The sequence below is a fragment of the Odocoileus virginianus genome, unplaced genomic scaffold, assembly GCF_023699985.2.
Source record: "Odocoileus virginianus isolate 20LAN1187 ecotype Illinois unplaced genomic scaffold, Ovbor_1.2 Unplaced_Contig_4, whole genome shotgun sequence".
Lineage (NCBI taxonomy): Eukaryota > Metazoa > Chordata > Mammalia > Artiodactyla > Cervidae > Odocoileus > Odocoileus virginianus.
In genome coordinates, this window is record NW_027224321.1 from 965,032 (window position 1) to 989,565 (window position 24,534).

Sequence of the window (24,534 nt, forward strand, 5' to 3'; positions counted from 1 at the left end):
TGGAAAGTGCTTGCCACACAGTATGTGGTGCGTTCACTCACTGAGCATTTATTGAATACCTACTACGTGCCAGGCATATTCTAGGCACTGGTGACCCAGCGGTGTACCGGCCAGAAAACGTGTACACTGCCACATGCTGTGTATTCCATTTGCGATCTGCTCAGGTGGAAATTCTTTGTAATTTTCCACGTGACTGCCTTTTTCTTGTTCTTACTTTTTAAACTTTGCGCTGGTACCCATGTGCTTTTTTTTTTTTTTTTTTCTCCACGGTCCTAGACGAGTGTAAGAAAGGTTTTGAGAATCAGGTGCCCCTGTCCGCGATCTGGCCGACGCCGGCCAGTCTGAGGATCCGAACATCACCCGGGGGTCTCTGCTTGGGATTCCTAGAGAAGGGGTGGGCGTAGGAAGATGCCAGGGGCTTGCGAGCACGGCCAAAACGTCCCGAGATGACCGCCACCTCTAGATCTGCTCGGTACCAACCAACACGATTCCGGAGGGGCCTGGCCTCCTGGACCTCGATCCCGGGCCCCAGCCTAAAGGAGGAAGAGGAGGAGACGCCAAGACAGGATCCTCGCCGGGGCCCCAGGAGACTAGGCGCCACACCCCGACATGCGAGCGCTCCCCCTCCCGGCCTCTTCGAGCTCCGGCTCGGCCTCGCCTCTCCGCCCACACCCCCCCCCCCGCCGCCCACCCCTCCTCCAGCCTCCTGGACACAGGGGTTCGGCCCCGCCCCGCAACGGCTTGGCCCCGCCCCCGCTTTTTCCACCCAACGCAGGCCCCGCCCTCCAATATGACCACGCCCGCTAATCATTCCCACCCCGCCTCCGCCTTTTGGCCGCTTTCTAGGCCCCGCCCCCTCCGAGCTTGCCCCGCCTCCTGCCTGTCCGCACCCCGCCCAGCCTCCCGGGCCCCGCCGCTCGCCCCTCCCCCAGGCCCCAAGCTACAACTGCTCGGCCCCACCCTCTGCTTCTTCCAGCCCCCCGCCCTCCTCTCCGCCTCCCCAGGCAGGCCCCGCCCTCCGCCATGACCACGCCCACCACTCATTCCCACCCCACCCCCCCACCCCCGCCATTTGGCCGCTTTCTGGGCCCCACCCCCGCCGAGCTCGCCCCGCCCCGTGCCCGCCCGCGCTCCGCCTCTGGCTCCGGGAGGCCCAGGCTAGGACCCGGTCGCCTACTCTTCCTGGGTGTCGTCCCACCCCTGTCTTCCCAGGGCTCTGGGCTCCGACTCTGTCCCCTACCGCCCAAGGCGCCCCACTCCGGCGCAGGACCACCCCTTCCCCGCCATCCCGCCCCGAGATCCCGCCCTCTTGAGCCCGCCCCGGCCAAGAGACACCCCCGCCCCACCACTGCTGCCCTCTCCCGGGTCCCCGCCTCCCGCGCTCCGCCTCGCGCGCCCGGCGCCCCGCCTCGCGCGCCCCGCCCCGGCGCGGGGACCACCCTCAGCCCTCCCTGGCGGGGGCTGAGCGCTCCCGGCACTCTCGGCGGTCCCGGCAACTCGCTTCCGCCGCGCGGTGGTTCCCGCGGGTCGGCGCACGGTGCCGGCTCGGGCGCGCTCCCAGACCGCGGGGAGAACCGCAGGAGCCCGCGGGACGCAATGCGAGCCAGGTAGGCAGGCTGCGCGCCCCGGCCGGCCCCTGCGGGCCGCTCCAGCCCCGCGCCGGGCCGCGCTCCCGCGGCGCCTTCTGGGGCTCCGCGGCTTTGCACGCCTCGCGGGCGCCGATCGTTTCCCCGCCGCCCGAGTTCGGGGTTCCGGGGGTGCCCGGGCGCGGCTGGCGCCGGACGGCTTCGGGAAGCCTTGCGCGCCCCTCGTGCTCCCCGGGGACTCCGTCACCTCGGTAGAGGCTGGCCTGGCTCGGGGTTCCGGGAGCCGAGCCGCACTTACGGTCCCCGCGTGAGCCCGGCAGATCCCCCTTCCCTGGTCCTAGCGAGGCCGGCCCTGAGAGGTGACCCTCCTCGGCGACTGTTCGCGTCCTCGGGGCGCTCGGCTCTGGGGGCCGTGGGTGCTCCGAGGGCTGGAGGCGCCGGGGCTTTCTCTGGCGCGGGTCCCGGGCGAAGGGAAGGGCTCGCGGTCCGGGGTTAAACTTAGTGACAATGCGTGTTTCAACTTCTTCGGGGACCCCCCCCATTTTAGGATGGAAATGAGAACCCCGATTTCTGGCTTGGCCGTCCGGTGACCCACAGCCGCGAGGTGACAGCAGCGGCGACGGCGGCGGCGGGCGGGCGGGGACGACTGGCGGAGACGCACGTTGTTAAGTGGTGTTTCGCGGGAAGCCCGCTCCGCGGTGCGGATTGGTGGTCTGTAGGACCCCAACCCTGGAGGCCGGTGGCTCCCACCCCGGGCCGGCCGGGTAGCTGGGGGGACCAGGCCGCTCTGGCCCTTCTCCAGGGAGTGTCGGGCGGCCCCCGGTGCCGCCAGAGGGACGGCGGCCGGGCTTCCTGCGTGCCGAAAGGCCGGTGGAGCCTTAGCGTTCAATGCGATTCAAAAAGGGAACCCGGGCAGGATGTTATCCGCGCTTTTCTTTCCAAGTTAGTGCATCTAGATCGGTACCGTGTGCTTTATCAGTAGTAAGAAGTTCACACATAACTTTTGTTCGGGTCACAGCAACACTGTATTTTCTGGGTGGAAAGCATAGAAATATAAACAGTAAAACAGAAACCATCATTGATCCCACAGTTCCTACCGGCTTCAGTATTTACCTTCTTTGATATTCATATTGCACCCGCTTGCTGATCTAACCGGTAAGTTTAGAAGTGGAACCTCTCTTGACTAAATGAAAGCAATCCCTTTGTGAAGCTCTCCCCCTCCCCCCTTCTAAACCTGATTGTCTCTGAGCATCAAAGTTTGGGTGTCTGGGCCTGGCTACCTTCTCAGGCCCCATGGGTCCCCTTTGCAGTGGGTGGTGGTTTCCATGCCTTCTGCAAGCCCGAGATGGAGAGAGAAGCCGGCAGTCAGCTAGACCACTGGCTCAGAGGGGATTGGCTTTGGTTTGGGTTCCTTGCCTTGTAAAAATGAGGGTAATGATTCTCAATCTGCTTCTCAGGGCACCATAAAAATTAATGGGTGGTTTGCAAAGCGTTTCGACATCCTTGCATGGACAGCGGCTGTACTTTAAGGGGCTAGGAAGCATTTCATTCGTGTCCTTTGCTTTCGTCATCAAATAAAAGTCTACCTCCCACCTGGTCATCCGGTCTAGGAAACGGGAGTGTCCAGTGGAGTCTGGAGAAGGTTCCCGGCTCCCTGCTCAGTACAGTCTGCCCAGGCCAAGTCCCTCAGGAAATGCGAGGTGGGGGGCTTGGAAGGAGACAGAACCCCCTCATCCATCTCCCCCATCTGCTTTCCGCACATGGACCAAGAGTGTAAGGGGGCTTTGACATTAAGGCCCCAGGGTTCATAGGCCTGATGTTGAGGCCACGCTGATCCAAGAAGGAACAGTTAGTTCTGGGAGGACTCAGACAGTGAACAACCCTGGCTTCCCAGGCATTTGTTTTACGGCACTCTTGTTTACCAAATGAACAATGACCCGCTCAGATCTGCGGTGCCTGAGAAGCTTCTGTGAGCTTTAGTTTTTTTTTTCCTGTTGTCCCAAGACTCTGGCACCACGCTTTAAGGGGCTTTTAAAAGCAACTGGGAGGGACTCGGATCATTTGTTAATTTTGGATACTGAAAGCTGGAGCTGGAGTCGTCAGAGGTGCCACACAGGTTGCCTTTTGTTCCCCTGGCAAAGCAGCCGTGACAGAAGCGCCTCTTTCTGTAGCCGGTCTGGAGGGTTCCAGTTTGTCATTTGATAGTCTCATTTTTTTTTTTTAATTGTCACTCCCACTAGCACTTTGTTCTGCCCAAGGGCTAGGAGCTGAGCACAGTCCAGACACAGGGGGCTTTCCGGAAGGACCCAGAAAGTGGGCTGGATGAGTTACTGATAAGTATCCTTCCAGGTTCCTGGGCTCTTAGTGTTGTGCCCGGAATGTTCTCTGAGTTGGGAGGAAGGGGGAGTCCTGAATTTTCTCCTCTGCTGTTTGCTAACTCAATTTCTAGTCACCCTGCAGCCTGGAATTGTTTCCCTGCAGGCTGCTTTCAACAGACTTTTTCTTATTCTAATGGTACTGGTGTGATAATAAGTTATGCTAATAGGAACGTGGTTGACCCCTGGGTCCTGGGAGTCCGCTCCTGTGTTTAAATCGTGGCTTGCTTCCGGGCCGGTTAAGTGTGGGAAGGATGTGTGCGCTTCCTTCTTGCAAGACAGGAGCCTACCTGGCTTCCCTCCACTTCTTAGGGGAGCCCTTGGCTGGAACAAGGTTAGAAGCCACTTCACTGGGCCCTGGCTGACCTTACCGCAGCTGGGGGCAAACCACTGTGGCTCCCTGTTTGAGGAACCAGGCTTGTGTGTGACTTGTGGGCTCGGGGCCAGCCACGTGGGTTTTCCTTAGCTTGGTTATTTTCAAATTCGACACCTGAATTGGGCCACGTTGCAATTTTTCTTCTGAGAATTGGAGTCAGTCCCCTGGGATGTGTTTCCTAAGGCCCTGGAGATGGGCACTGGAACTGCTTTGTCCTGAGGGCGCCGCCTGACAGCCGGGAACTGGGACGGGTCACTGAGCAGCTAAATAGACTTTACCCTGACCTCAAGGCCAGGAGGGGAGCCCGGGGCAGTCCACTGTCCACACTCAGCTTCCGGCAAGCTGGATCCTGCCTCCCCACTGCTTGCACAATAGAAGCCCCACATTCTGCCTTCACTCTCCAGAGTGACAGAAAAAATAATTCAGCAAGCCCCTAAACACCCAACTACTTACCAGGGTCTTCCAGGGAGCCTGAGCCTGCTTTTCCGTGGACTCTGCGGGCATCGCGTGTTACTGGACAGCATCTGATGCATTCAGGACCGGAGTCTGGGGGAAGGATGTTGACAACAGAGTGTGTGATGTGATTCTAGGAAGGGTGAAATTCTTTGTAGTTCATTACCGCCTCCCATCTGCCAAGTGTACAAAATATCTTCCCAAACCACTGGTAAGCAAATATGGACTTGTAAGTTGAGATTTGGGGTGTTGTAATAAGGATCCCTTGGGCTTCCCAGATAGCACAGTGGTAAAGAATCTGCCTGCAGGAGTCATGGGTTCGATCTCTGGGTGCCATCTCTGGGTCAGGAAGATCCCCTGGAGGAGGAAACGGTAACCCACTCCAGTATTCTTGCCTGGGAGATTCCGTGGACAGAGAAGCCTGGCGAGCTACAGTCCATGGGGTCACAAAGAGTTGGACACATCTGGGTACAAAACAGGGATTGCTTGCTAAGGGTTTGTGATGGACCTGATCCAGCATGCAGACTTTAAAATCCTCACGAAAACCGTGAGGGTTTCCCTTTTACAGGAAAACCACCGGCACTGAAGTGGCTCTGCCAGCCTCATTGTCCAGTAAGTGCTCAAGCTGGGGTTTAAGCCTGGACCTGCCTGAGCCCAGAGCTCTTCATCACATCTCCCCGTGTGCCGAAATGAAAGAAACAAGTCACACCTTCGGGAGCGTGAAGACACAGGCATGGAAATAGCAGAGTGCCTACCTCCTTTACACAGTGATAACACAAAGGTGGTGAAATCTTCAAGACCTGAGAAGTCTTTGCAGCCTAAATGGAAGGCAATCTGTTTGCACCTTTGTCCCGCAGGGGGCCATGCCCTTGCACCCTATCTACAAGGTAAAGTTTGATATATTTGGAAGATGGTGATTTTGAAGTTGAGGACAGCTCAGAATCTGCCCCGAAGTTTGTCCTTGTACCATGAAAAGAGGGTATTCTGGGCAGATGAGGTCACTAGAATAAGATTAAGATTATAGGAAGGCTGTTAAGTAAATGTAAGATAAGGTCCACCTTCCACTGTACAATCAAATAAAGGACACACTAATGAGATTATTCTTATCTGCTCCATGAAGCCTCGTCTTCAGGGAACTCTGAGCTGATGCCTGGTAGCCCAGCTCTTCTGAACCAATTGAAAAGAATCCTTTCCGTGAAAGAGTTTTTGTGGTTCCAAATTCTTATTAAATCACTCTCTTCTCTCTCCCCCCTTCCCCGTTCTCCCAGCCTGCTTCACTGAGGAAAACGCTGCCCCATTCTCATGAAACAGGGAAGCCTGCTAAGGTCTGCAGGCATAAAAGGAATTTAAAGGTTTCCTTGGTCTCTGAGCCCGAAGTGTGCTGGTCAACCTGCTCTCAGGGAAAAAACAAAGAGCCTTGATGAGTTGATCAGCCAACTGCCCTGGTGTACATCCTGCCTCCATGGCTGAGCTCAAGCTGCCAGCTGGGTCTGGCAATATTATTACCAAGTATCTGAGACTCTGTGTAGCCAGTAAGAGTGGGCTCCAGCTTGCCTTTCATTGCACTGACCTCACCGGCCCAGCCCCCTTGTGGAATGGGTGAAATGGTTGCCTGGCTTTGCTTGGACCACGGCTGCCCGGGAGCTGTATGTTCTGAAAGGATTTGGGTGTTGCTGAGTAGCCTAATTTGGCCAGCAAGAGTTGAGTGCTTCAATCAAGGCTCCTATGTGTGTATGCGTGTGCACTCAGTCATGTCCTCGTGGTCTGTAGCCCACCAGGCTCCTCTGTCCATGGCAGTTCTCCAGGCAAGAATACTGGAGTGGGTTGCCGTTTTTCCAGGGGATCTTCCTGACCCAGGGATCAAACCCACATCTCCTCCATTGGCAGGCGGGTTCTTTACCTCTAGCGCCATCTGGGAAACTTTAAAAGCTCAGCACTCTGATGTGTGTCCAGGGTTGAGCTCCACCGAGGTAGGGAATTTGTATAAGAAGGAAACTAGGGACTAGGCGTGGTCAGCTCTGCTTTTGAAACCAAGGAGTTGAACCTTCCCCGTGTGGAGTGAGGGAGACAGAGCTGGCATCCACAGGGGCTTCCTAGGATCATACAAGGGGAGAAGGGAGAAACTCGGTGGCTGAGGGCTCTTTAAGAGTCTGAGCTTGGTTGCACATAAGCTGATTACTTTTTCTCTATCATAATTAGCAGTCAAATTTATTTAAAATGTAAGTGCTTCCTTAAGAGGCAGCAAGCGCGTGGGAAGGAGATGGGCTGAGCCAGGCTTGTGAGCTGCTTGGGACCAAGAAGGGACCACCAGGCCTGGGACGCAGGCTCAAGAAGGCATCTGTCTCGTGAGATACACACGCAGGGTCGGAGCGGCTGTGGAGAGGGGGCTAGCTGGGGGCTCACTTCCTTAGAGGCGAACCCATCACCCCGGAAGAGCTCATTGCAGACTTGAGTGAGGAATCAGGCCTGGGAGCACCCGTCTCAGTCCCTCCATGGTGACAAGGCGGGAAGGCCAGGGGGCAGAAGGCCAGAGGGGCAGCTGGAGGTGGGAGAATGTGTGCCCTTTGACCCCAAGCCCAGGAGGAGGTTGGGGTGTGGAGGAAGAGGTCTGGGAGCCCCATGCAAGCAGGACAGTTCTGGGTCGTGAATGATCAGAGAAGTAACACGTGGAAGACCAGGGGCCCCTGGGTTTGGTTTGTTAGGGCCGTGTGATTGTGCTCCTGGGGAAGCGCCTAGAAAACCAAGGACGAGACACGTAGCCCTCTGAGATGAGTGTAAGTGTAATTTGAGGATGTCAAGGCAGGACGGAGCCTGAAATATGTCAGAGGGACTGGGATGCTGGGGCTCTGGAGGCCTGGTGGGCGGTTGAAGGGAGGGGGCGTAGGACCAGCACAGAGTGATGGAGGTCCAGTGAGGGGTGAGTGGCCCCGGGGACTGTGAGGGCAAGAGGTGGGTGTGAGAGGTTGTCAGGGGGACTGACTCTTTAAAAAACCCTCACCACCGCCCCCACCCCCCATGCCTTTTCATGCAGCTTGTTTTTACCAGCCTTTTCTGGGGTGAGGGGGGCCATCCTCATCTGTCCCCAAGACCCAGCTCCCTGAGTCTCCTCAGGGAAGCCTTCCCTGACTGCTGAGGTCAGGAGCTGACTGCTGCTTCCTTGCTGCCATCCCCCTGGGCGGGGCTCTGCTGGGCAAGGGGCTGCCCTTTCTTTTTCTCCCCATCCTTGCTATACAGACAGTGCATCCTGTGAACCAGGAGGGAGCGGGGTGGGGACCAGGGCAGTGACTGCCCTGTAACCACGAAGCAGTGATGCTGATGGCCTCTTCTTATCTTCACAGCTAAAAATTATGCCAGAGGAGGAAAGCAATTCCTATGAGTAATAATCAACTGACTTGTAAACGCTGCCCAGCGGTCCCCTCGCAGCTCTGCCCTTTGCCTTCTCATTCACCCCAACTTCCTGCCTTTGTTTACCTGTTCGTGCTATCACCCTTCTGGAAAGGATTTTAATTTTTATAACTTTAGGATACAGAAAAGTACAGCTCTTCCTTGACATCAAATGGAGTTATGTACTGATAAATCTATTGTATGCTGAATGTATTGAAAATGCATTTAATACATCTAAGCTCCCCAGCGACATAGCTTAGCCTTCCCTAACTTCAGCATGCTCTGAACCCTGTTAGCCCACAGCTGGGCAGAGTCATCGAACACAAAGCCTGTTGGGTAATGAAGTGTTGAATAGCTCACATAATTGATTAAATATTGTACTGAAAGTGAAAGACAGAATGATTGTCTGGGCGCAGAATAGTTTTGTGTCTGTTCTTGGCCCCAGTGGTCACTCCCTGCCCTGCCCAGCATCATGGAAGAGCATGAAACACATGTACGCTAGCCTCGGAAAAGAGCGGAATTCAAAATCTGAAGTCCTGTTTCTACTGAAAGTGTGTTGCTTTCAGTCTGGTAAAGTCAAGAGATGTAAGTCAGTTGTGCGTGCCTGTGCTTAGTCGCTCAGACTCTTTGGGATTCCATAAACTGTAGCCCGCCAGGCTCTTCTGTCCATGGGATTTCCCAGGCAAGAATACTGGAGTGGGTTGCCATTCCCTTCTCCAGGGCATCTTCCCAACCCAGGGATCAACTCCTGTCTCCTCCGTCTCCTGCACTGGTAGGTGGGTTCTTTACCACTGAGCCAGCTTGTTGTTCAGTTGCTAAGTCATGTCTGAGACTCTTTGCGACCCCATGGAAGGCAGCCTGCCCGGCTGCCCTGACCTTCACTGTCTCCTGGAGTTTGCTCACACTTACGTCCAGTGAGTCAGTAATAACATCCAATAAGTCAGGGACCATCTGTAAATGGAACATGTGAAAAATGCAGCTTCGTTTAAACATTTGAAAATTACCCTAAGAATCGTCATTTTGACAAGTGGTGTCAGATGTTTGTGTGTGTCCCTTAGAGATGTGGAAGATAAAGCCTCGTGTTTGAAGTTAACTGGGGATGATGGCTGGAGCCACTGCTCTGCATATAATAATTCATGTCAAGCTCTGGGCTGGGCCTGTGACCCAGGGCCTCTCACAGTAGCTGGTGGTGGTGATGGCAGTGGTAGTAGGGACAGTCAGCTGCCAGGGTCTGCTCTCACTTTCCCTCCCTGCCATCCTGGCCCAAATATCCTCTGGCAGAAGGTGTGGTTTTTTCCCCCCTTGTGGCTTCGGAAGTCAGTGTTTATGACATCTTAAGGAGGGAAACTTTATTCTGGTTTTGTGCTGGTCCACAGCCACTTGGCTATTTCCCCTTTCTGTCCTGCATTAGGAGACCAAAGTTTCAAATTTTGATCACATGTTTCTTTTCGGTCAGCCAAATATGAAACAGTCTGATTTGCACAACTGAAAGTCATCGGAGGACATTCAAAAATTAAGTGACTGACCATCCATCATGTTCTTCTAAACACTGTTTTTTGTACCCGAGGCCAAACTGGAACATGACAAGTTCCTTTTCTCGGGGGTGTCTCCAGTGGTCTTTGTTGAGATCTGTTTTATTTTGGGTGATGTCATGGGCTTCCAAATCCCACATACCTCTCTGTGTTTGCATCTTTGGCTTCTGTTTGCTTCTGGCTTTGACCTTGGACACATTTTTGGACTTCTTTGAAGCTGGGCTTTCTTTAAAGAAAGAAAGCTTTCTGTAAAGCGGTGTTGGTGGGACTGAACTTGCCTGGTGGGATTTTCATGTGGAGAAATGGACCCTACTGCATCACCCTCTCTTGCGAGCCCCGTACCTATCCTGGGGAGGTTTTCATGATTCTGGCCTTTTGGAATCTTGTGCACACTTGTAGATTAAAAAAAAATGTTAAGTAGAGATTTTGTGTGATGCCTCACCATCTGAATTAAACGGGAGTGCAGGGGGTTGGTATTATTTAGGTATTCAATCTGATGTTTAAAGAATGTAAGTGTTTCCATTATAAGTGTTGACATTTAAAGATGATGGTAAGTGTCTAAGGATTAGAATCTCCAGTCTTTGCCCTGTCTCTGAAATTCCTGGTGCAGGAAGAGAGGTGAGGGATGGGGTCGGCAAGTTTCACTCCAGTCTGAGACCTGGGGTGGAGAATGGTCCTGGCTTGTGGGCTGGGGGTGCCAGCTGTCAGTGGCTGCTCTGTGCCTCTTGCAAGAAGGCCTGACGTGTCCTCACTACCTTGGGGGGTTGGGGAGGGAGATGAAGCATCTAGTGTTCAACAGACATCTTTTCTAGATATATGAATTGTTTTAGGAAGAGTTCCTTGTGATTTTTCATTCTTAAAAAAACCATGTCCGCTTAAGTTTTTTTCCCTCCCTCAAGTAATTATGTGTTCATTTTAGAAATGTGCTCTGTGTGTGTGTGTGTGTGTGTGTGTGTGTGTTTTAGTCACTCAGTTGTGTCCAGCGCTTTTTGACTCCATACACTATACCCCAGCAGGCTCCTCTGACCATGGGTTTTCCCAGGTAAGAATTCTCGAGTGAGTTGCCATTCTGTTTTCCAAGGGATTTTGCTGACCCAGAGATCGAACCTGGGTCCCCTGCATTGCAGGCAGATTCATTACCATCTGAGCTATCAGGGAAGCCCCTTTAGAAAGATTAGAAAATGCAGAAAAAGAAAAAAAGTTCACAGTGGAATTCTGCCACTCAGGGTAACTGCTCTGGACATTTTTGTGTCTTTCAGATAATTTTACATGTAAATCTAGATCCTTCCAAAAGGAACAAGATGGTGGAGTAGGAACTTGGTTTTTTGTTTCCTAGTTGCCTGATGCATAGTTATCCTTCAATTGGTCCTTCCCTGTTGAATGAATACTATGCCTTTTACCAAAAAATTGTTGGTATACCTTCAGATCAATAAGTACAGATTTGCATCCTCAGTTTTACTGTCGATCTCTTCAGGGATGCATCCTCTTAATTTAACAAGTCCTTGTTCATAGACAGTTTCCAGTGACTCTATAAACAGTACTGCAGTGAACATCTTTCAGTACATGTAAGTTTTTTCTTCCAATGATTTTCTTTTCTTTTATTCTTAACATCTATAAAGAACTTCTAACTTTATTAATGACAGGGTGAATGTATAATTGGAGGAGGAAATGGCGACCCACTCCAGTATTCTTGCCTGGAGAATCCCATGGACAGACGGGCCTGGTGGGCTACAGTTTATGGGGTAACAGAGTCGGACACAACTTAGCGACTTAGCACACACACATGAGGAACTGTAACAACAGGCCCCTCAGCAGGCCTGCAGATCTTTTTGACGTGAGTCCCGTGTGTGGTCAGGTGTTAACAGTGGAAGCCCACCAGTCACTTACAACCCTCCTGTATTTGTAAACTGCAGTCCTCCTAAATGCTTTCACATACTGTCTGCCTTTGCTCTCAGAGACATTTATTCATTTTCAGTCAAAAATACTGAGGCTATTACTCACCCATCTGTGTATTAAATCAGCATTTATTGAGCATTTACTTGTGCTTACAGCGAAAATAAGAGAGAAAACAGACACAGGAAGCAAAGGAAAAGCACAGATGTTTACAAAAAGGAATTGGCAGTGTTGAAGAAATGATTCGTCAGTGATCACAGACACTGAGTTTCCGGGGCTAGTGAGCAGGCCTCCGGGCGGCAGAGCTGGCCTTTCAAGCGGGTGCCCCTGGGGGCTCGGAGCTCGGTGGATTCTCTGTACTTGGCTTCCTATTCTTGTTTCCAGAACCTGATTTAGTTACTGCCCTGGCAGACCCAAGTTAACTAGACTCACAGCGACTGATGTATAAACCCAGTGCCGCTTTATCCATCAATCAGGGGAGATGTGATTACTGAAAGGATGACGTCTCAGCTTGTGGGGCTGGTTCTTCTGCAGGCTGGTAACGAGGGCATCTGGATGACAGACACGGCTCTGTCCAGAACAGAATTGAAACAAGACCGGTGTGGGGATGTGGAAGCTCTCTCACCCCCTCCTAGCTAGAGTTCTGAGAATGGTTAGGCAAGCTTCCCTCACCCCCCTCACACCCTGATGTGGCTCAGATGGTAAAGAATCTGCCTGCAATGCAGGAGACCTGGGTTTGGTCCCTGGGTCAGGAAGATCCCCTGGAGGAGGGCATGGCAACCCACTCCAGTATTCTTGCCTGGAGAATCCCATGGACAGAGGAGGTTGGCAGGCTACAGTCCATGGGATCACAAAGAATCAGACACAACTTAGTGACTGAGCACACACAAATATTTAATCAACCGCTGCTCAGAAAAGCAAGTCCAAAGGGAGTGACATTTGGGAGAGTTCCTCTATCTGTTGAGTGAAACTTGGTGAACTTTGAGATCAGTCTCAGCCTCTCTGGCACTCCTTTGCAGGGAATTGATTTTTTTTTAATTAATCAATTAATGTATTTATTTATTTGGCTGCACCCAGTCTTAGTTGCAGTACTCAGGATCTTGAGTTTCAGCATGTGGGACCTAGTTCCCTGACCAGGGATTGAACCCCGGTCCCCTGCATCGGGAGCCCAGATTCTTAGCCGCCGGAGCACTGGAGAAATCCTGGGGAATTGATTTCTGACCATCCGGGGGCTAATGTGCTCTCCCTTGTGAGTTTTGGTAGGCGGGGTCTGGAGGTGCTGATCACGGTTTTAGGGAATGTACACACATGCCAGTTTCAGAAACGGTACCATATGGGGCCATCGTGTGTCCTGGAGCCTGGGAGATGTTTCTGTTGGACATCCTCAGGGCGGGCCCTCCCCCTGCTGGAAAGAGGGGGCTGATGTCCATGCATTCGGCTTCAAGAACTGCCACTTGGAGCTCTCCAGACTCCTGTTGCTGTGGGCATCAAGAGTGATCCGTGGGGCTGTCCATGTCCCTTGGGGAGCTGCGACCTGACGGACTGCACTTTGATCTGGCACACGGTGATGGCGCAGACTTGATTTCTGAGACTTGTGGGTTCATTAAGGGCAGAAAGTACTTAATACCTTCCACTGATGGTCAGGCTGTAATTTTCATTTCTAGCTGTGGTCTGGCGTCACAGGACTTCTTCCTTCTGGCAGGAGGGGAAAGCTGAGTTATGGGCGGAATGTTGGTTGGCCTGTGTCTTGAGCGTGGTTTGCGGGAGACCTGACTGCCTCCTCTGTCTTGGCACCGGGGTTCCTGTGAGTCATCGTCCACCTAGTGTAGGATGAGGCCGCACTTTTCGGGCTGCCCAGAAGGCAGGAGGACTGCTCTTTTGTGCTGGTTATTTGTCCTGGCTGCCAGGCCCACCTCGTGGAGTTCAAGGGGGTGGGGAGCCCCTAGATCGGGCTTGAGGGCCAGGCCCTCTTGTAACTCTCCGCCCTGGCACCTTCCCCTCCTCGTTAGGGAAAGGGAAGGTGTGTTTCACCTAGACTCATGCATTTTCTTCCTCACTGTGAGCCAGATTGGGAGTGGGGGGTGGGGATGGAGGGGGTGGAGAGGCTACCAGGGACAGCCTCTGTGCTGGGAATCGGCCGCCAGTGTCCAGGAGAAGAGGTCAGGGCTCCCCAGGTGTGCTGGAGGGCAGGACTGGCTCCCCAGAGAAGCCCTGCTAAGTAGGGGGCCCCGAAGGAATTGAGTGGAAGCCCAAGGGATACTTAGGTATGGCAGGCGGTTGGGTGAATGCCAGGAACTAATAGATGTGCTAGTTTTCTGGGAGCACATGGAAGGGATGGGAAACGCGGGTGGCAGGTGTCTGGAAGGGTGGGTCCTTCTGGTCATCAGTCAGCTTTGAACTTTTATCTCAGGCCACTGGCAAGATGATGGCAAGGAACCTGACTCGCAAGGGGTCCAGAAGTTGAGCAGATGACCATGTCTCCCTGCTCATATCTGTGATCCCCGGCAGCTACCTTGGGGAGCCACATGGGGAGCCACGCCCTTCTGACCTACTGTGAGAGTATCATAGAATCATTCGAATGTTTAAACGACCACCCTGGACAGTTTAAAGAGTGACCTTCATTACCCAAATGACACTTAGCAACTGGGCCAGCTGTCGGATTATTGAGCCATAGCAGCTCGTATTCCAGAAAGGAGAAGGTGTGGATCAAGATGCAGAGGCCTCCCAGATAAAACGACATTGGAGGGACTTGGTGAGACAGATCAAGCGCCATGCCCTGGTCAGTGGAGTCCCTGGCCGTCTCTGAACATGGCCATCCCCTTGAGCCCCACTCTCAGGGCCGCAGGCAGGGTGAGTCCTGATTTTCCTTGTCAGGTTCTCACCGGGCCTGGCAGTCATCCCCCTCCCACGGCCCCCTTCTCCGCCCTCCTTGAGTTGGTAGCCGCAAAGTTGCGGCTTTCCTGGCCTTTCCAGAAGATTTCTGTGTCTAACGCACATTCACCTGGCTAATCCTGTGTCTGCTTCTGGGGAGAAACTTCAGTCCCACCTTCTGTGCCAGCGGACAGCCTGCTGTTCTCCATGCTCTCGGAGTAAAGCCGTTCCTTTATCAAGGTTGAAAGGGACAGAACTAAAAGCTGGACAATGATGTCATAAATACCGCATTTTTTTGGTCATTAGTGAAATTGTCAAGAAATTGGCCGCTTGCTAAATGGAGGGTGTGATGATTATTCTGGGAAAAAGCAGGGCTATGTTGATGAGCAGGAATGTGCAGAGCAGAGGGTGACTCCCAGGGGGACTGGGTGTTGGAAGGCTGTGAGTAACAGGTGAGCAAGGCCTTCAGGACAAAGTGCCGATTCACGGCTTAGCAGACCACTGTAAATTAGGCATTGTGGGAAGATCTTGAGCGAGTGTGACTTTGAATATGTCAGGTTGCTTGCGGTTGTCCTTTGCTTCAGGTTTTACTGCTGGGAATTGCAAATAGGCAGCTCCGTAGAGCTCACATACCAGGCTAGCGGGAGTGTACAGAAGTGGTTTGGGTGTGAAAACTGATGGGCCTGTCTGGGCTGGTCATCTCCCCATCCACCTAAAACCCCCTCCATTGTGTTTAACAAAACAAAGTAAACTGTAAATTTAACATGTTCGGGGGAGAAAGAGGAGAAAATGTAGCTAATATTTGTCAAACAGCTACAGGCGGTCAGCATTACAGGTGCTCTCACTTTTATTGTATAAGATCCTTCTAAAAGCCAGCGGGCTTTCCTGGTGGCTCAGATGGTGAAGCGTCTGTCCTGCAATGCAGGAGATCCGGGTTCGATCCCTGGGTTGGGAAGATCCCCTGGAGAAGGGAATGGCAACCCACTCCAATACTCTTGCCTGGAAAATCCCATGGGCAAAGGAGCCTGGTGGGCTACAGTCCATGGGGTCACAAAGAGTCAGACACGACTGAGCGGCTTCACTTCTTCTAAAAGCCAGCAGGGTAGGTGGCTTTGTTCTCATCTTCCAATGATGAAACCGGAGCCAAAGAGGGTAATTATTGTGTCCCTGGACACAGGGAGTATCCCAGAACCCCAGGGAGTAAGCTGTTATGTGTGGTCCTTATGCCTGGATATTAACCGAGAGGGTTATTTACCCAAAGCATGAATGCCAGGCTCGGCGTGCAGCTGTTCCGTTGTGAAAACGTACACTGTTACAGTGGGAGGATTAAGTGCATTGAAAATGACCCCAAACCAGACATTGCCCTGGAGGACATTCATTCACCAGCACCTGTCAGATTAGAGCCACGCTGGCGTTCTCACCTTGACCCCCACGTGGCACGCCGCTCGCTTCCCACCGCCATGAACTCGTCTTAGACCCTGGCATCATGTTTTAATGTTATAGTGACTCTTGCCTCACATCCTGCATTTGAGGATGCCTGTACCTTGAACCTCCTTAGCTTCCTTTGAATTACAAGAATACTCAGAAACTTCAGAAATAGTTCTTTTCATCAGTGGCAAGCAGTGCTGAAAATCCCATGCACAGAGGAGCCCTGGCCTGCTGCAGTCCCTGGGGTTGAAGAGTCCGACACGACTTAGCAGCTGAATCCGAGAATCTGATTAGGCCTTATATGTTCAGCTAAGAACTAGTGCAGTATGGGAAGCTCTCACTTACAGGATTGGTGCCCCTGGCTTACCTGCCTGCCACCCATGGAGGAGCCCCACCAGAGTTCCCTCCATCAGGTGAGGACACCACCTGGTCCCCTGTGATCCATCCAAGCACAGCTGATGTGAGGGAAGGCGGGCTGCGGTCCACCAGCAGTTCCGGGACTCTGGTTATCTTGGTGATGACTGATGGAACGTCCCAGGTCTTGCCTTTTTGAGTGCTTGATCTCAAGAGGGAATTTTTGAAAGTAGCAACATGGGGAGTACCGTGGGTGGTGGTGGGGTTACAGTTGTGTTTCTGGCGTAGGACATCCCAGGGAGCCACCCAAGTGCCTGGATACAGGTGGCCCCGATGTCATCCTTGTTTTTTCCTAAGGCATCTCTTCTTTTTATTTTAATATATTCTTTAACCCAAGAGCTCTTAACATTTAATATTTTCCCTTGTCTCTTTCCTCCTCTTCCTTCCTCTTACTTTCTACTCAACCAGAGTCAGTGATGCCCTGGCAGCTTTCTTCTGTAGAGGGTGTTGGGATTTCCAGGTTGCTTCTTGTGTTTGCAAACGTGCCTTGCATACTTGGTCGGCAGTTGCATTTTCTCCAGGACATGCAAGTGAATGTGGATCAGTTAAGTTATGTTCACTGATTACATGACGTGTCACGTGCTGACAGAAGGTGCTACGTTCACTGTGCTGTCAGATTCGAGGGTCGGGCTCCCATTTCCCGACAGGACTGTGGTTTTGTCGTGTTCCCTGGATCAACTCTGACAGCTTCTCCGTATATATGAGCTGTTCTGGCAGCTTATTGGATCTTTAGATTGATTCACCATTTTGTCAATCAGAAAATCCTCTCCCGTGTGTATTCAGTGTTTGGGGCCTCAGTTGTACCTTTCTCATCGTGTTTTACCATCTTCCCCCCTGGGTCATTTTCAGATGTGTGTCACGTGGAGTCTAAGCTTTTCTTCTTCCTGGGCCAGTGCTCAGGAAGAAGCACTGTTGTATGTTGGTAACAATCATACGCTTGGTTCCATCACTGCCTCTCCCGTGAAGGCTTTGCTTCTTCTCTCCTCCCGTTGAGCGTGGTTTGGAAGTTAAACTACCCGAGACCGTGGCTGTAGTTGCCTTCATTGAAAAGGAGGGCATTTAGACGGAAGGTGCTTGGTGTGTGCCCAGAGCCTGCTGCTCCTCGGGCAGAGTGAATGTTTCAGCCTGGGTTCCTCCCCGGGTTCCCTCTTCCCAGGGTCCAGGGGCGCTGTGCTCTCCCAGTGATAGGGCTTCTCCGATGCCGCCGTGTTCTCTGGGGCAAGGGTTCGTCACCAGTCGGGGTTTGCAGCCTTGGTGTGTGCCTTGATGCTTAAGGACTTTGGGGTCCCCCTCCCCAGCATGCAGTCCCGCCTGTGTGCCTGGGCGGTGCTGTGTTGTCACGTGGACTGAGGGTTTCGGTGGGACCCTGCAGTCACGTGACACGGGGCACTGGCCTCAGCTGGGCCTGGCATGGCTCTGTGACCCACCTCTGCCTCGGAGGCCGACCCCGCTCCTGTTCTTCCCGCTCACCTGCTCATCAGTGCCCTAGCAGACACGCTGGGGGGCTTCAGTGCGCTAGACACGGTTCAGCGGTGACCTTTGCCGAGAACTGAGAGCAGGAGCTGATCGTGTTTATTCTAGGCCTGCAAACTTCTGAGGCCTTCCTGGTTTCAACAGAGCAATTCTGGCCTTTTCAGCCCGGCCCTGGGTCTGGCAGGCTGTCATTGAGCTTTCTGTCTCCAGCCTGCCCTTCTCTGCACCGGCCCGCTGGTCCCTGAGATGCCGCTTCGTCCCCAGTGTGATGTCTATGGACCCTTCTCCATAGGCCTCGAGGGTAAATGTCTCACACAGACACTCACACATAGTAGCCCTGAATGTCTTCCTGTTTTAGTTCCAGCTACATTGGTGAGATATAGTGGTTATCTGAAACTTAAAATGCAAACATTCAAAAAACTAAGATCATGGCTTAAAACTCAAGGTTCAAAAAAACTAGGATCATGGCATCTGGTCTCATCACTTCATGGCAAATAGATGGAGAAACAATGGAAACAGTAACTTTATTTTCTTGGGCTCCAAAATTACTGCAGATGGTGACTGCAGCCATGAACTTGCTCCTTGGAAGAAAAGCTATGACAAACCTAGACAGCTTATTAAAAAGCAGAGACTTTGCCGACAAAGGTCCATCTAGTCAAGGCTATGGTTTATCCAGTGGTCATGTATGGATGTGAGAGTTGGACATAAAGAAAGCTGAGGGCCAAAAAATTGATGCTTTTGAACTGTGGTGTTGGAGAAGACTCTTGAGAGTCCTTGGACTGCAAGGAGATCCAACCAGTCCATTCTAAAGGAGATCAGTCCTGGGTGTTCATTGGAAGGACTGATGCTGAAGCTGAAACTCCAGTACTTTGGCCACCTGATGCACAGAGCTGACTCACTGGGAAAGACCCTGATGCTGGGAGGGACTGGCAGCAGGAGGAGAAGGGGATGACAGAGGATGAGATGGTTGGATGGCATCACTGACTCGATGGACATGAATTTGAGCAAACTCCGGGAGACAGTGAAGGACAGGGAAGCCTGGGGTGCTGCAGTCCATGGGATCACAAAGAGTCAGACACGACTGAGCGACTGAATTGAACAGTGGTCAGAACCGTCGCCATCACTGGTACTGTGGACTGGCCGGGACAGCATCCTTCCTTTGCTCCTGGACTTAAGGGTGGTTTTGGTGAGTCTGTGTGCCTGGGCTGGGCCTCTCTCCTTCTCTGAGCGTCAGACTCACCATGAGGGCTGCAGTCTGCTCAGGGCTCTCAGTGTCAGCTGGCCTCAGGCTGAGCCCCCCTGCACCCTTAATTATAGAGGCATCCTAAATGACCCCCTGCCCAGCTTCAAGTGACCCCTTTGGAACCCACTTATTGAACGGTATTGTTCCCCAGATGATGGTTTTTCAAAAATGCCAGTGTGCTTATTACATTGTTTTGTTGTAAGAAAAGTACGTGCTTTTGTAATCATTCCAAATATTACCGACACCTGGAGACTGAAAAGTGAGTCATTCTCTCCCACTGGGACCGGCTGTATGTCTGCTTCTGACAACTTTCCTGGGGCGAATTCCATCAGGTTGTGGATTTTTCTGCCGACCTGTATTGCTCAGGGTTCCACTTCTGTATCCCCAGGTGGGGTTTAGGTATAATTTCCCTTTTTGTTTATCAGCTTGGGGATCAAGATCACTTTTGCCTCGTAAAGCAACTGGCAAGGGGGCTTTTTAAAAAGAAACTGCTTTAGGCTTATCCTGAGGGGAATCAGGTGGAAATGGCAAGGACTTGGATTGTGTATTGCTGCAGGGCGCTGCCAGACACCAATTTCAGAAACTTTATGAACAAAACAAAATAGGCCACTCCATAGGACCTCCCTCTCTTATTAGAAATTTTATTTGTCTTTGAATTGTGGTTTTTTATAAAAACAACACATAGTGTAAAACTTACCCTCTTGACAGTTTTTAAAACCATACAGTTGAACAGTGTAAAGTGTGTTTGCATGGTTGTACCGCTGGTCTTTGAAACTTTTTCAGTTCCACAAACTGAAACTTACCCATTAAACCTTTCCCCATTTCCCCTTCTCCTCTAGCACCAGCTGAGACCTCACCATCATTCCACTTTCTGTGAATTTGACTCTTTCACATAGCCCATATAAGTGGAATCATATAGTACTTGTCTTTTTTTGTGACTGGCATTTATCTTACTTAGAATAGTCCTCAGGTTTCATTCGGGTTGTAGCATGTGACAGAACTCCTTCCTTTTTAAGGCTGAAGGATGTTCCATTATAGGGATGGACCACATTTTGTTACCCATCCACCCATTCTCGGACCTTTGGTTTGCACCTCTTGGCAATTGCGAATGATGCTGCTGTGAACATAGGTGGGCAAATATCTCTTTGAGAAGCTGCTTTCACTTTTGGATAGATACCTAGAGGTGGGATTACTTTATGATAGGGTAATTTTGTTTTTAATGTTTTGAGAAACCTCCATACGATGTTCCACAGCAGTGGTACCAGTTTACCTCTCCACCAACTCCGCACAGGGGTTCCAGCCTCTGCATCCTAGTCCACACTTGTGACTTTCTGATTTTTAACCACAGCCATCCTAAAGGGTGTGAGGTGACCTCTCCTAGTTTTGACTTGCATTCCCTTCTGATTAGCGGTATTGAGCATCTTTTCATATGATTATTGGCTAGCCTGCCCTTTTTAAATGGCATTCATTTACTTATATTTTTCTGTAAAGTGTTTCTGAGGAGGCTTTCTCTTCATACTCCTGGTAAAATGAAAACTCAAGTGAATTGATGCAGATTTCATGCTTGGTCCCATGCAGGTGTGCTGGGGAACTTATTTCTGAATCGACCATTTAGAAGGAGGAGTTCCTTGTGCAAAGTGGGAGCACCTTCTTCACTGTCCCCTGTCCCTTGCCTTCAGCCCAGAAAGCCACTTTCCCTTTTGCAGGCTGTTTAAAGCATTCAAGTGCATTCTGATGAATGATGCTGTAGAACATGATCGTAACCCTGTCAATTTGAAGTGTAAGAATTGAAGCCACCCAGTGTCTCTCACTAGGGCTCCCCGGTGGCTCAGACAGTAAAGAATCTGCCTGCAATGCGGGAGACCCAGGTTCCATCCCTGAGTTGGGAAGATCCTCTGGAGAAGGGAATGGTTACCCACTCCAGTATCCTTGCCTGGGAAATCCCATGGACAGAGGAGCCTGGCAGGCTACAATCCTTGGGGTCGAAAAGAGTCAGACACAAGTGAGTGACTAACATAAGATAGTAGTGCCTCTAAGGAGTGGAGGTCAGTTGTCTTTTCTGTTTGTTTCTAAGTGAAAAGTGAAAGTGTTAGTCACTCAGTCGTCTGACTCTGTGACCCCATGGACTCACCTGGCTCCTCTGTCTTTGGAGTTCTCCAGGCAAGAATACTGAAATGGGTAACCATTCCTGTCTCCAGGGGATCTTCCCAACCCAGGGATCACACCCAGATCTCCTGCACTGCAGGCAGAATCTTCACCATCTGAGCCACCAGGGAAACCCGCCCACACAGAGTCTGAGCCATTCTCAAAGTGTTTTCCCCCGTCTGGTTTGATAGGTGTGATTTGGAAAGTTAGACTGATCCCTGTGGAGGAAATATTTACACTTAATTCGGTGGATCAGCTCCTCACCTGCCTGAGGGAAGGTCCTTTAGAAATTCAGGGAAGTCCTGAACTTGACTCCACTTTGCTGCCCTTTATCTTTTTGAGCTCCAAAACCACTGCAGATGGTGGCCGCGGCCATGAAATTAAAAGACGCTTGCTCCTTGGAAGAAAAGTTATGACCAACCTAGACAGCATATTTAAAAGCAGAGACATTATTTTGCCAACAAAGGTCCATCTAGTCAAAGCTATGGTTTTTCCAGTGGTCATGTATGGATGTGAGAGTTGGACTATAAAGAAAGCTGAGTGCCGAAGAATGGATGCTTTTGAACTGTGGTGTTGGAGAAGACTCTTGAGAGTCCCTTGGACTGCAAGGAGATCCAACCAGTCCATCCTAAAGGAGATCAGTCCTGGGTGTTCATTGGAAGGACCGATGTTGAAGCTGAAACTCCAGTACTTTGGCCACCTGATGCGAAGAGCTGACTCATTGGAAAAGACCCTGATGCTGAGAAAGATTGAAGGTGGGAGGATAAGGGAAAAACAGAGGATGAGATGGATCACATCACTGACTCAATGGATATGAGTTTGAGCAAGCTCCGGGAGTTGGTGATGGACAGGGAGGCCTGGCGTGCTGCAGTCCATGGGGTCGCAAAGAGTCGGACACGATTGAGAGACTGAACTGAACTAAAAACGCACAGTGTGTGGGGCACGTGGAGTGGGTGGGCCTGTGGACACACACCCTTGACTGACAGTTATCCTGAAATGCAACTCCAGGTTTGCCAGTCCCCCTGGGAGCCCAGAAGCTCCTGGAATCTTTAGCTGGACTTGGCCCCGAGGCTCCAGCTTTGAGGGGCAGGCCCTTCAGCTGCTCTGGGAGGCGGGAGCTCTGTTCCCACGCTGCAAGGTCCAGCCTCCTTAGCTCAGAAAGGGCGAGGGGTTCGAGCCCATCCCAGCCACTCTGGCTTCTCTCTGCCCCTCACCTTCCCTGTTCACTGGCAGGTGTTGGGGTCCCTTTTGGCTTCTGGGGAGGAGGAGGGGCAGGAATTAGGTGGCTTTGAGCCAGTCTCTGCACCCACCCTGGGAAAGTAGTTCATCCTCAACTGTGCAGGCCTGCCGCCCACAACACGTGGCGATTTGTGATGGGGATAATTGTATAACTTGCCCGATTAGAGGCGCGTGTGGAGCTTGCCTGACTCACGGCTCAGCCCTGCCCGGGGAGCAGTCGAGCTGGCCCGGCCAGCAGCTGCCTGCAGCCCGAGGGGTCAGGGATGGGGCGGGTGGTGACTGGGGCGTGGTGGATCTCTCCAGATCAGCGTGGCGCAGAGTTGGACGTCCCTGGTGGCATCCAGCAGCTCCGTGCTGGAATGCTCTTCCCAGGGAAAGGAGTTTGGTTTGGGTTGAGTTGTTTTCCCCAAAACCTAGTCCTTCCGACCTGTGAGCGCTAGGGCAGCGCCGTGCCGGGCCCCTCTGCCCACGGCTGCCGCCCCTTCTCACTTTCACAGATGGAGAAGCTTCCTCCAGGGAAGCTGAGCCACATCTCAGGGCCCCCTGTGGCCGCCTTCCTCCCAGACGTGGCCTGCCCCCGAGCCTGGGGCCCCTTTCCATCGGGCCTGAATTCCATCCTGGAGCAGCTGTCACCTGCCTTTGCCTGGAGACTCATGCCTGCCTCTAGAATCCTACCTGTGAAGCAGGCACTGTGAGCGTCTTCACTCAGCGTTAGGGCAAACCCGGGGGCACGAAGCAGATCCCTTGCACTCTGGGGGTCAGAAATCAAACACATGTGGTTTGACTTGGAGCACCCCACTTCCCCCGGCCACCTCCCCACCTCTCGTCCTGAGCGGAGCTGAAAGGGGACGAGTTTCTTTCCTCCTGTGTCATCCTTGGGTGCCCTCCAGCCCAGCATTTCCAAGTCCTGCGCAGATGGCGATCAATTCTCTGAATTGATTGATGACCCCAGGGCGCAGGAGTCCAGGGCCGAGTTCCGCGTCAGGGACGCCGCATGTCCTCCGTACAGGCTGGCGTCTCCGAGGCTGGGGGCTGAGCTCAGCCAGGGACCCCTCTGAGGGATGCCTGCAGACCTGGGGGACCTCCTCAGGTAACCCATCATCCCTACATGGGGACCCCCCTGCTCACCTGGCCAGGTATTGCATAAAGGCCCGAGCAGAGCAATTGGTGTCTGGGCCCTTCTAGAAATTGCTCTGCTCGGGCCTTTATGCAATTTAATGAATACAGGCCAGGTTATCACCTCTGTTTATCCAGCCTCCCAGGTTGTAACTTCCTATTGATGTTCTTTCTAGTCAATGGACAGTTCTGAGACTAGCCTGAGTCTTTAGGGGGATGGAGGGCAGTGTGTGTGAGACTGAGCCGCTTTTACACACAGCTGCCTGCAGCCGTTCCGTGCTCTGTGACTGTTGCTTGTTTTGTAATAAACAGAGGAGCTTGTATTTATGCCCTTCCCAATGGCAGTGCATGGGAGGGGGTGTGTGTTTCAGCAAAGAGGGAGGGAGTGGCCTGGAAAAGGGGGTTAAGAGGCCAGGCCAGGTGGCCAAGGTCAACATCCACAGTGACAAGTCCTGTTGACAGCATATGCCCTTGGGCAGGGTCAAGAGGGCACCTCCCCTGCCGCCCTCCTCCCTTGGACCCACAGCCCCAGTCTCACCCTGAAAAGAAGCAGACACACCCCAGCTGAAGGGCAGTTACCCAGTACCTGCCTGGTCTTGCTCAGAGCCGCCAAGGTCACTGAAGACAGAGAGTGCCTGTGGAATTGTCACGGTCCAGGGGAGCCTCAGGAGACAGGGCTGAATGTCGTGTGATACTGGCAGGGATCCTGGGGTGGAGAAAGGACGTGAGAGAGAAACTCAGGGAATCTCAGGGCTTCCTTCCCTGGTGGCTCAGCAGTAAAGAATCTGCCTGCAATGCAGGAGACAAGGGTTCGATCCCTGGGTCTGGAAGATCCCCTGGAGAAGGAAATGGCAACCCACTCCAGTATTCTTGCCTGGGAAACCCCATGGACAGAGGAGCCTGGCAGGCTACAGTCTCCGGTGTAGTAAAGAGTTGGACGTGACTGAACCACTAAACAACAAAAAGGGTATCTGAGTATAGAGTGGACTTTAGTGCATGTAACATG

The 24,534-nt window shown here is 52.4% G+C and overlaps 1 protein-coding gene across 1 annotated transcript in view; it reads left to right on the forward strand.

The window, feature by feature from the left end:
- The first annotated feature begins 1,325 nt into the window (after positions 1-1,325).
- The window catches only part of SH3BP4 (SH3 domain binding protein 4), a 95,563-nt gene continuing 72,354 nt past the window's right edge, over positions 1,326-24,534 (forward strand). Inside the window, exon 1 of the mRNA XM_020898866.2 lies at positions 1,326-1,607. The gene's annotated coding sequence lies outside the window, so the exon portion shown is untranslated. The remainder of the gene's footprint in view (positions 1,608-24,534) is intronic.